Source organism: Miscanthus floridulus, chromosome 10, assembly GCF_019320115.1.
Source record: "Miscanthus floridulus cultivar M001 chromosome 10, ASM1932011v1, whole genome shotgun sequence".
In the NCBI taxonomy this organism is placed as follows: domain Eukaryota; kingdom Viridiplantae; phylum Streptophyta; class Magnoliopsida; order Poales; family Poaceae; genus Miscanthus; species Miscanthus floridulus.
Genome location: NC_089589.1, coordinates 14,673,599 through 14,683,557, shown reverse-complemented (window position 1 = coordinate 14,683,557; position 9,959 = coordinate 14,673,599).

The window sequence follows — 9,959 nt, the reverse complement described above, 5'->3', positions numbered from 1 at the left end:
ATAGCTATGACACTACCCTATGTTAGTGTGCTCTCAAAGGCTAACTAAAGAGCCACACTAACCAAGCAAGCAAGCTCTCACAACTAGCTACACTAAAGAGCTTGTCAACTAGTTTATGGTAAAGTAAAGAGAGTGATCAAGAAGGTTATACCACCGTGTAGATGAAGAAACCAATCAATCACAAGGATGAATAATAATGAAGACCAATCACCTCAGATTCAATGATGAACACAATAATTTTTTACCGAGGTTCACTTGCTTGCTGGCAAGCTACTCCTCGTTGTGGCGATTCACTCACTTGGAGGTTCACGCGCTGATTGGCTTCACACGCCAAACCCTCAATAGGGTGCCGCTCAACCAACACAAGATGAGGATCACACAAGCCATGAGCAATCCACTAGAGTACCTTTTGGTGCTCCGCCGGGAAAAGGTCAAGAACCCCTCACAATCACCACGATCGGAGTCGAAGACAATCACCACCCTCCGCTCAACGATCCTCACTGCTCCAAGCCGTCTAGGTGGCGGCAACCACTAAGAGTAACAAGCGAAATCCACAGCGAAACACGAACACCAAGTGCCTCTAGATGCAAACACTCAAACAATGCACTTGGATTCTCTTCCAATCTCACAAAGATGATGAATCAATGATGGAGATGAGTGAGAGCGCTTTGGCTAAGCTCACAAGGTTGCTATGTCAATGCAAATGGCCAAGAGAATGAGCTTGAACCGGCCATGGGGCTTAAATAGAAGCCCCCACGAAATAGAGCCATTGTATCCCTTCACTGGGCACTGATCGGGGTAACCGGACTCTCCGGTCCTACTGACCGGACGCTGCACCTCAGCGTCCGGTCACCCGATGGCGGCCACGTGTCTCTTGCGTTCAACAGTGAATGTTTGATCTCAACAGTCGACATGTTGACCGGACGCTCCGACAGAGTTGACCGGACGCTGAACCCTCAGCGTCCGGTCATTTACAGTAAGGGTCCAAAATGAGTTTTTGCTGACCGAACGCGTCCGGTCATGCTTGACCGGACACAACCCAGCGTCTGGTGCTTAACCCTAATCACTGTGCTGACCAACAACACGACTGGACGTAGCCCTTCAGCGTCCGGTCGCAGAGCGACCCAGCGTCCGGTCAGTTGACCGACGCCAGCATCACTGCGACCAACTCCATTTCACCTCTAACTTCTTCACCCTTGCTCAAATGTGCCAACCACCAAGTGTATCACCTTGTGCATATGTGTTAGCATATTTTTCACAAACATTTTTAAGGGTGTTAGTTCTCCACTAGATCCTAAATGCATATGCAATGAGTCAGAGCATCTAGTGGCACTTTGACAACCGCATTCCGATACGAGTTACACCCCTCTTAATAGTATGGCTATCAATCCTAAATGTGATCACACTCTCTAAGTGTCTTAATCACCAAAACAAAATAGCTCCTATGGTTTATACCTTCACCTTGAGCGTTTTGTTTTTCTCTTTCTCCTTTCCAAGTCCAAGCACTTGATTATCATCATGGTATCATCATCATCATGCTATGATCTTTGTTTGCTTCGCAACTTGGAGTGTGCTACCTATCTCATGATCACTTGATAAACTAGGTTAGCACTTAGGGTTTCATCAATTCACCAAAACCAAACTAGAGCTTTCAATCTCCCCCTTTTTGGTAATTGATGACAACCCTTATACAAAGATATGAATTGAAATTCAATTTAATCCATGTTGCTTGCCCAAGCATATTTACCATGTGTAAAAGGATATGGACAAGTTTCATAAATTCCAAATGGTAGCAATTGCTCCCCCTACATATGTGCTAAGAGTTTGGATTGTAGCTTGCACATATGCTTAGATAGGAAATATAGGAGTCAATGTCTACCACATAATGCTAAGGTATAAAAGATGGACCTTTGAAGCATGATACCAATCGGAGTGCACCATTATACCTTCCTTAGCACCATGATTAGCTTGATACCACTTGGAAACAACACTTTGAAAAAGAAATCACTATATAACCTATGCATGCTAGTTTTTCATTTCATCATTCAATCCTACAACTATCATGCACCACACAAGCATGGATATCGTAATTTAAAACTTGTGCCATGCAAGCAAAACATATGAAATGCACATTCAAATGCACCATACAAGTTCATGAGCTTGCTCCCCCTACTTGTGTGCTCTAAATTTTAGTTGATCCCTTTTCTTTGTCATATCTCTCATATATCAAGATATATTTATGTTTCTCTCCCTTTATGATATTTCTCCCTCTTTTTCACTATTTTTACCACTATCTTTGTTTTTCTCCCCCTTTGTCATCAATGACCACAAAGGTTCTAAATATAGATAGTATTACTTGTAGGGTCAAGATTATCAATGTCAATCAATAGGGTGAGGATCATTTTCCCAAATTTGGTCCAATCTAGATCATTTGCCAAAGATATTTAACTCGGTTTGATCCAATGACAAGCTTCTTCACACCTCCAAATAAGGGTTATCTTGTACCATGTTGAGTTAAACACTTAGAGCTCATATTCTAGATTAAACACTAGGTTTACAAGCCCATAAACATGTCATATGCTACCACTAGATCAAGTCAAGCATAGAAGCAATAGTGATACCATATAGACATCAAAATCATTTGATATTCATGAATGAGCCTAATAAAATAGAACCACTTGAAAGGTCCTAATAAAATTGAAAATGTGACTAGATGCACTAATCATGTCCTTAGCAAAGATGTATTGTCATGCCAATCAACTTTTACCTTGGATTGCTCGAAGGAGAGGCATATCATATAAGTGGGGGTGTATCAACACATATTTGAGAAATCCAATATGTTCAACTCATTCCTTAGCTTGCAAAACCTTTTCTCATCCAATGGCTTGGTGAATATGTCGGCAAGTTGATCTTCGGTGCCTACACTTTCAATGCAAATGTCCCCTTTTTGTTGGTGATCTCTTATGAAATGGTGGCGGACATCAATGTGCTTTGTTCTTGCATGTTGAACCAGATTATTGGTCAACTTGATTGCACTCTCATTGTCACATAGCAATGGCACTTTCTTGAACTTGATTACAAAGTCACTCAAAGTGGCCTTCATCCAAAGTATTTGTGCACAACAACTACCGATGGATATGTATTCGGCTTCGGCGGTTGATAATGCAACACTATTTTGCTTCTTTGATGACCATGAAACAAGTGATCTTCCCAACAATTGACATGTGCCCGAGGTGCTCTTCCTTTCAACCTTGCATCCCGCATAATCCGAGTCAGAGTAACCAACTAGCTCAAACTTTGCTCCTTTGGGATACCACAAACCAACATTTGGTGTATGCTTCAAGTACCTCAATATCCTCTTTGTAGCCTTCAAATGACTTTCTCTTGGTGAGGCTTGAAATCTTGCACACATGCATACACTAAACATGACATCCGGCCTTGATGCGGTCACATAGAGTAGGCTTCCAATCATAGACCGATACAATTTTTGATCCACCATATTTGCACTTGCATCACTATCCAAGTTGCCATTTGTTCCCATTGGTGTGCTAATGACTTTGCTATCAATCATGTCAAACTTCTTGATCATGTCCTTGATGTACTTGCCTTGACTCACAAATGCACCATTCTTTAATTGCTTGATTTCAAGACCAAGGAAGTAACTCAATTCTCTAATCATGGACATCTCAAACTCATTAGCCATTATATTTCCAAACTCTTCACAAAATTCTTGATTTGTTGATCCAAATATGATATCATCAACATAGATTTGCAATATAAATATATCTTTTCCAATCTTCTTGATGAAAAGAGTGGTGTCAACTTTGCCCATTGTGAACCCTTTAGAGAGTAGGAAATCCCTCAATCTCTCATACCATGCTCTAGGTGCTTGCTTCAAGCCATACAATGCCTTCTTCAACTTATACACATGGTTGGGTTTCTTATCATCTTCAAAACCGGGAGATTGCTCAACATATACTTCTTCATTGATGTAACCATTGAGAAATGCACTCTTAACATCCATTTGATAGAGCTTGATGTTGTGGGCACAAGCATAGGCTAGCAAGATTCTAATTGCTTCCAATCTAGCAACCAGAGCATATATTTCTCTAAAGTCAAGACCTTCAACTTGAGTATAGCCTTGTGCTACCAATCTTGCTTTGTTCCTTACTACAATCCCATCTTGATCTTGCTTGTTTCTAAAGACCCATTTGGTTCCAATCACATTGTGTCCCTTTGGTCTCTCTACTAATTCCCATACTTGATTTCTTGTGAAGTTATTCAATTCTTCATGCATAGATTCACCCAATCAACATCCTTCAAAGCTTCATCTATCTTCTTTGGTTCAATGGATGACACAAATGAGAAGTGTTCACAAAATGATGCCAATCTTGATCTTGTTTGTACACCTCTTGAAATATCACCAATGATAGTGTCCAATAGATGATCTCTTGCAATATTGGTTGGTTGGAGGATTGGAACTTGATTGCTTGCACTTGCTTGATCATTGGGTTGAGATGATGTACTAGCCATTTGATCTTGTTCATTGTCATGAGATCCGCTTGTACTAGCTTGATTTGTATCATCTTGCACATTTGAGTTGGAGAGCACTTGTACTTGATCATCTTTATCATCATTCACTTACCTAGGCCTCAATTCACTAATATCCATGTTCTTCATGGCATTTGAAAGTTGAATGCCTCTAACATCTTCCAAGTTCTCATTCTCTACTTGTGAACCCTTGGTTTCATCAAATTCAACATCATGAACTTCCTCAAGAGTACCACTATCCAAATTCCAAACTCTATATGCTTTGCTTGTAGTGGAATAGCCAAGTAGGAATCCTTCATCACATTTCTTGTCAAACTTGCCCAATCTAGTGCCTTTCTTCAAGATATAGCATTTGCAACCAAAGACCCAAAAATATGCAATATTGGGCTTTCTACCATTCAAGAGCTCATATGGTGTCTTCTCTTTCAATCGGTAACAATAGAGACGGTTACTACAATAGCAAGCCATGTTGATAGCTTCGGCCCAAAAAGATTAACTCACATTGTACTCACTAAGCATAGACCTTGCCATATCAATGAGTGTTTTATTCTTCCTCTCAACAAGATCATTTGATTGTGGAGTGTACTTGGTCGAGAATTGATGTTTAATTCTAAATTTATCACACAACACATCAATTCTAGTGTTCTTGAACTCACTACCATTGTCACTTCTAACTCTTTTGATGGTTGTTTCAAACTCATTGTGAATGCCCTTGACAAATGATTTGAATGTTGCAAACACATCACTTTTGTCCACTAGAAAGAATACCCATGTGTATCTAGTATAGTCATCCACTATCACAAAGCCATATTTGTTTCCACTGATACTAGTGTATTGTGTTGGTCCAAACAAATCCATGTGTAATAACTCAAATGCTTTACTAGTGCTCATCATGCTTTTCTTAGGCTGGGTGTTTCCAACTTGTTTGCCAGCTTGACAAGAGCTACAAAGCTTATCCTTTTCAAACACAACATCTTTCAAGCCTTTAACTAAGTCATGCTTAACCAATCTATTCAATTGTTTCATTCCAATATGACAAGCCTTCTATGCCATAACCAACCCATGCTAGACTTAGTGAACAAGCATGTAGATAATCTAGCTTCACTAGCATTGAAATCAACCAAGTATAGATTCTCATACTAAAGCCTTTGAAGATCAAGTTAGAGCCATCTACACTTATGATCTCTACATCATCTACCCCAAATATGCATTTGAATCCAAGATTACACAATTGAGCCACGGATAGCAAATTGAAATTTAAGCTCTCTACTAGCAACACATTGGATATGCTCATGTCATTGGATATTGCAATCTTACCAAGCCCTTTGACCTTGCCTTTGCCATTGTCACCAAATGTGATACTATCATAACCATCATTGCCATTGGTGTTGATTGAGTTGAATATTCTTGCATCACTGGTCATGTGTTGAGTGCACCCACTATCAAGAACCCAATGCCTTCCTTCAACTTTGTAATTGACCTACAAAAAAAGATCAATTCCTTTTAGGTACCCAAACTTGCTTGGGTCCTTGAAGGTTAGTCACTAAGCTCTTTGGTACCTAAATGGCTTTCTTCTTTGAGCCCATCCATGGTTTACCAATGAACTTAGCCTTCACACCATTTATACCCTTAGTAAGCATATAGCATGAATCAAGCTTTATGAAGGATACATTAGCTTGTGATTTCTTGTTCATGCATTTTTGCTCTACATGACCAACTTGCTTGCAACTAGTGCAAAACCGATCATTGTTCTTTACAAAACTAGTCTTGTGAGGAGCAAAGGCCACCTTGCCTTTCTTGGGGGTGTAGCCCAATCCCTCTTTGTAGAGAGAAGCTCGTTGGCTACCCAAGCATATAAGCAAGCGGTCCTCACCACCATAAGCTTTAGCTAAGGTGTGAGTGAGCTTGTTGACCTCCTTCTTGAGGTTCTCATTCTCAATCACTAGTGAGGTGTCACAAGTGAGACCATCACTACTAGATGAGGTAGAAATGGAAGTGCTACAAGAAGGGTTAGTGGGAGCAACAATGATAGGCATGGATAGTGATTCATCAATTATATCACAAGTTAAACCTACATTGCAAGTTTCAACATGCTTCTTCTTATCTTGTTCATCAAGCAAAGAGGAATGAGCCTTTTCAAGCTTTTTGTGAGCTTTGCCAAGTTTCTCATGAGCTTCCTCTAGCCTCTCATGAGTTGCTTTGAGCTCATCAAGGACTTGCTTAAGGGCTTTTACCTCCTTATTCAAGCTCTTGCATTCTCTTCTCTTAATGTCAAAATGTTCTTTAGCATCTTCTAGCATGTCAAATAATTCATCTTTAGTAGGTTCATCATTATCACTATCACTATCACTATCATTTTCATTTTCATCATCATGTTCTTCATCACTTTTATCATCACAAGATTGTACCTTAGTGGTCTTAGCCATGAAGCATGATGAAGATTCAAAGAGAGAAGGCTTCTCATTGATAGCAATGCTTGCAAGAACCTTCTTCTTGGTGGTCTTGACATCATCACTATCATCATCATCATCACTTGATGAAGCATCGCTATCCCAAGTGACTACATATGAACCACCCTTCTTCTTCTTGAAGGCCATCTTGTCCTTCTTCTCTTTCTTTTCCTTCTTGTCCTTCTTCTTGTTCTTCTTGTTGTCATCATCATTGTCGCTATTGTATGGGCATTGAGCAACAAGATAATCTTTGCTTCCACACTTGAAGCACCTTCTTGACTCTTCTTTGTTCTTGGATGAAGACTTCTTCCTTCTAGCATGGTAGCCCTTTCTTCACCATGAACTTACCAAATCTCTTAACAAAGAGAGCCATCTTCTCATCATCATCATCATCATCCCATGAATCATCATCTTCACTTGATGTTTCTTGCTTAGCTTTGCCCTTGGATAATGTGGCCTTAAATGCCACGCTCTTCTTCTTCTCATCCTTCTTATCATCTTTCTTCTCCTTCTTTTCTTCCTTCTCATCTTCATCTCTATATGTATCATCGGTCATGATGTCTCCCAACACTTGGTTTGGTGTCATGGTGTCCAAACCACTCCTCACTAGAATTGTGACCAATGTGCCAAATCTTGAAGGTAAGCATCTCAAGAACTTGTGAGAGAAGTCCTTGTCCTTCACCTCTTCTCCAAGTGCTTTGAGATCATTGATAAGCACTTGAAGCCTATGAAACATCTACGACACACTCTCATCCTCCATCTTGAAGCTTGCAAACTTCTCTTTGAGGATGTATGCCTTTGCACCCTTCACGGCTTGAGTGCCCTCAAATGATTCTTCCAATTTCTTCCAAGCCTCATGAGCCATCTCAATATTCTTGATTTGCTCAAATGTTTTTTCATCAATTGCATCATGAATAGCACTTAGAGCAATGTCATTGTTTTGGAGAAGCACTTCTTCGGCGGCGGTGGGATTCTCCAGATCACCAATCTCAATTTTGGTTTCAACTACCTTCCACACTTTTCTATTGATTGACTTAATGTGTGTGGTCATCTTTGACTTCCAATAAGAATAATTTGTACCATTAAATTTGGGTGGCTTCTTGGTGTTGTTGATTAGAGCCATTTTTACACCAAAGGTTGTTAAGCCTCAAATAACGGTGACCTCAGCTCCGATACCACTTGAAAGATCCTAATGGCTAGAGAGGGGGTGAAAAGCCTAATAAAAATTTCTACAACAACACTTAACAAAATAATTAGACAATTATGAGGCGAAGCAAGTGTTGCGCTAGCCTACTCAAAATGCAAGCCACCTACCACAATTCTAGTTTAGATAGTGTCTATTCACACAATAGCTATGACACTACCCTATGTTAGTGTGCTCTCAAAGCCTAACTAAAGAGCCACACCAACCAAGTAAGCAAGCTCTCACAACTAGTTATACTAAAGAGCTTGTCAACTAGTTTACGGTAAAGTAAAGAGAGTGATCAAGAAGGTTATACCACCGTGTAGATGAAGAAACCAATCAATCACAAGGATGAATAACAATGAAGACCAATCACCTTAGAATCAATGATGAACACAATGATTTTTTACCGAGGTTCACTTGCTTACTGGCAAGCTACTCCTCGTTGTGGCGATTCACTCACTTGGAGGTTCACGCACTGATTGGCTTCACACGCCAAACCCTCAATAGGGTGCCGCTCAACCAATACAAGATGAGGATCATACAAGCCACGAGCAATCCACTAGAGTACCTTTTGGCGCTCTACCGGGGAAAGGTCAAGAACCCCTCACAATCACCACAATCGGAGTCGGAGACAATCATCACCCTCCGCTCAATGATCCTCGCTGCTCTAAGCTATCTAGGTGGCGGCAACCACCAAGAGTAACAAGCGAAATCCGCAGCGAAACACGAACACCAAGTGCCTCTAGATGCAAACACTCAAGCAATGCACTTGGATTCTCTCTCAATCTCACAAAGATGATGAATCAATGATGGAGATGAGTGGGAGGGCTTTGGCTAAGCTCACAAGGTTGCTATGTCAATGCAAATGGTCAAGAGAATGAGCTTGAATAGGCCATGGGGCTTAAATAGAAGCCCCCACAAAATAGAGCCGTTGTACCCCTTCACTGGGCACTGATCGGGGTGATCGGACGCTCCGGTCCTACTGACCGGACGCTGCAACCCAGCGTCCGGTTGCCCGATGGCGGCCACGTGTCTCTTGCATTCAATAGTGAACGTTTGATCTCAACGATCGACATGTTGACCGGACGCTCCGACAGAGTTGACTGGACGCTGAACCCTCAACGTCCGGTCGTTTACAGTAAGGGTCCAAAATGAGTTTTTGCCGACCGGACGTGTGAAAGGTCCTTGTTTGGTTTTGGTAATTGAATGACAACTTAGGTGGACTAATTGTGTTTATGTGAGATACACAGATGATTAGTCCACAGGTACATGTGTATGAGCAACATATGCCATGGAGGTGAAAATGGCTTGGAGATGTTGCAAAGCTCACACATGTGATGATGAAGGAGCTTATTGCACATGAGACATGACATTGAGTCATGTGATCAAGGTGGAGAAGATCAAGACAAGACTTGGCTTGATGGAACGGTTGCAAGCGTGAAGGGCAAGTCGAAGGCTTTGGAGTGATGGACCGCGTGGCGGTGAAGCTTGAGCAAGACTTGGCGCCGATGGATGATGGCAACGGTGAAGAGCAAGTAGAGTCAAGATCGATGAACCAATATGATCATGTGATGATATGAAGTGGATCATATCATTGTTGATCGTGTTGGTGCATATGTTGCATCGACATTGAAGGAGATGGAATGGAATGCGCAAGGCAAAGGTATAACCTAGGGCATTTCATTTCACCGGTCATAGGTGTGTAGAGAAGTTTATGACCGGGTTTAGGATAGATGGCCGTACTATCAAGAGGGGCAAACTTGTTTGTATAT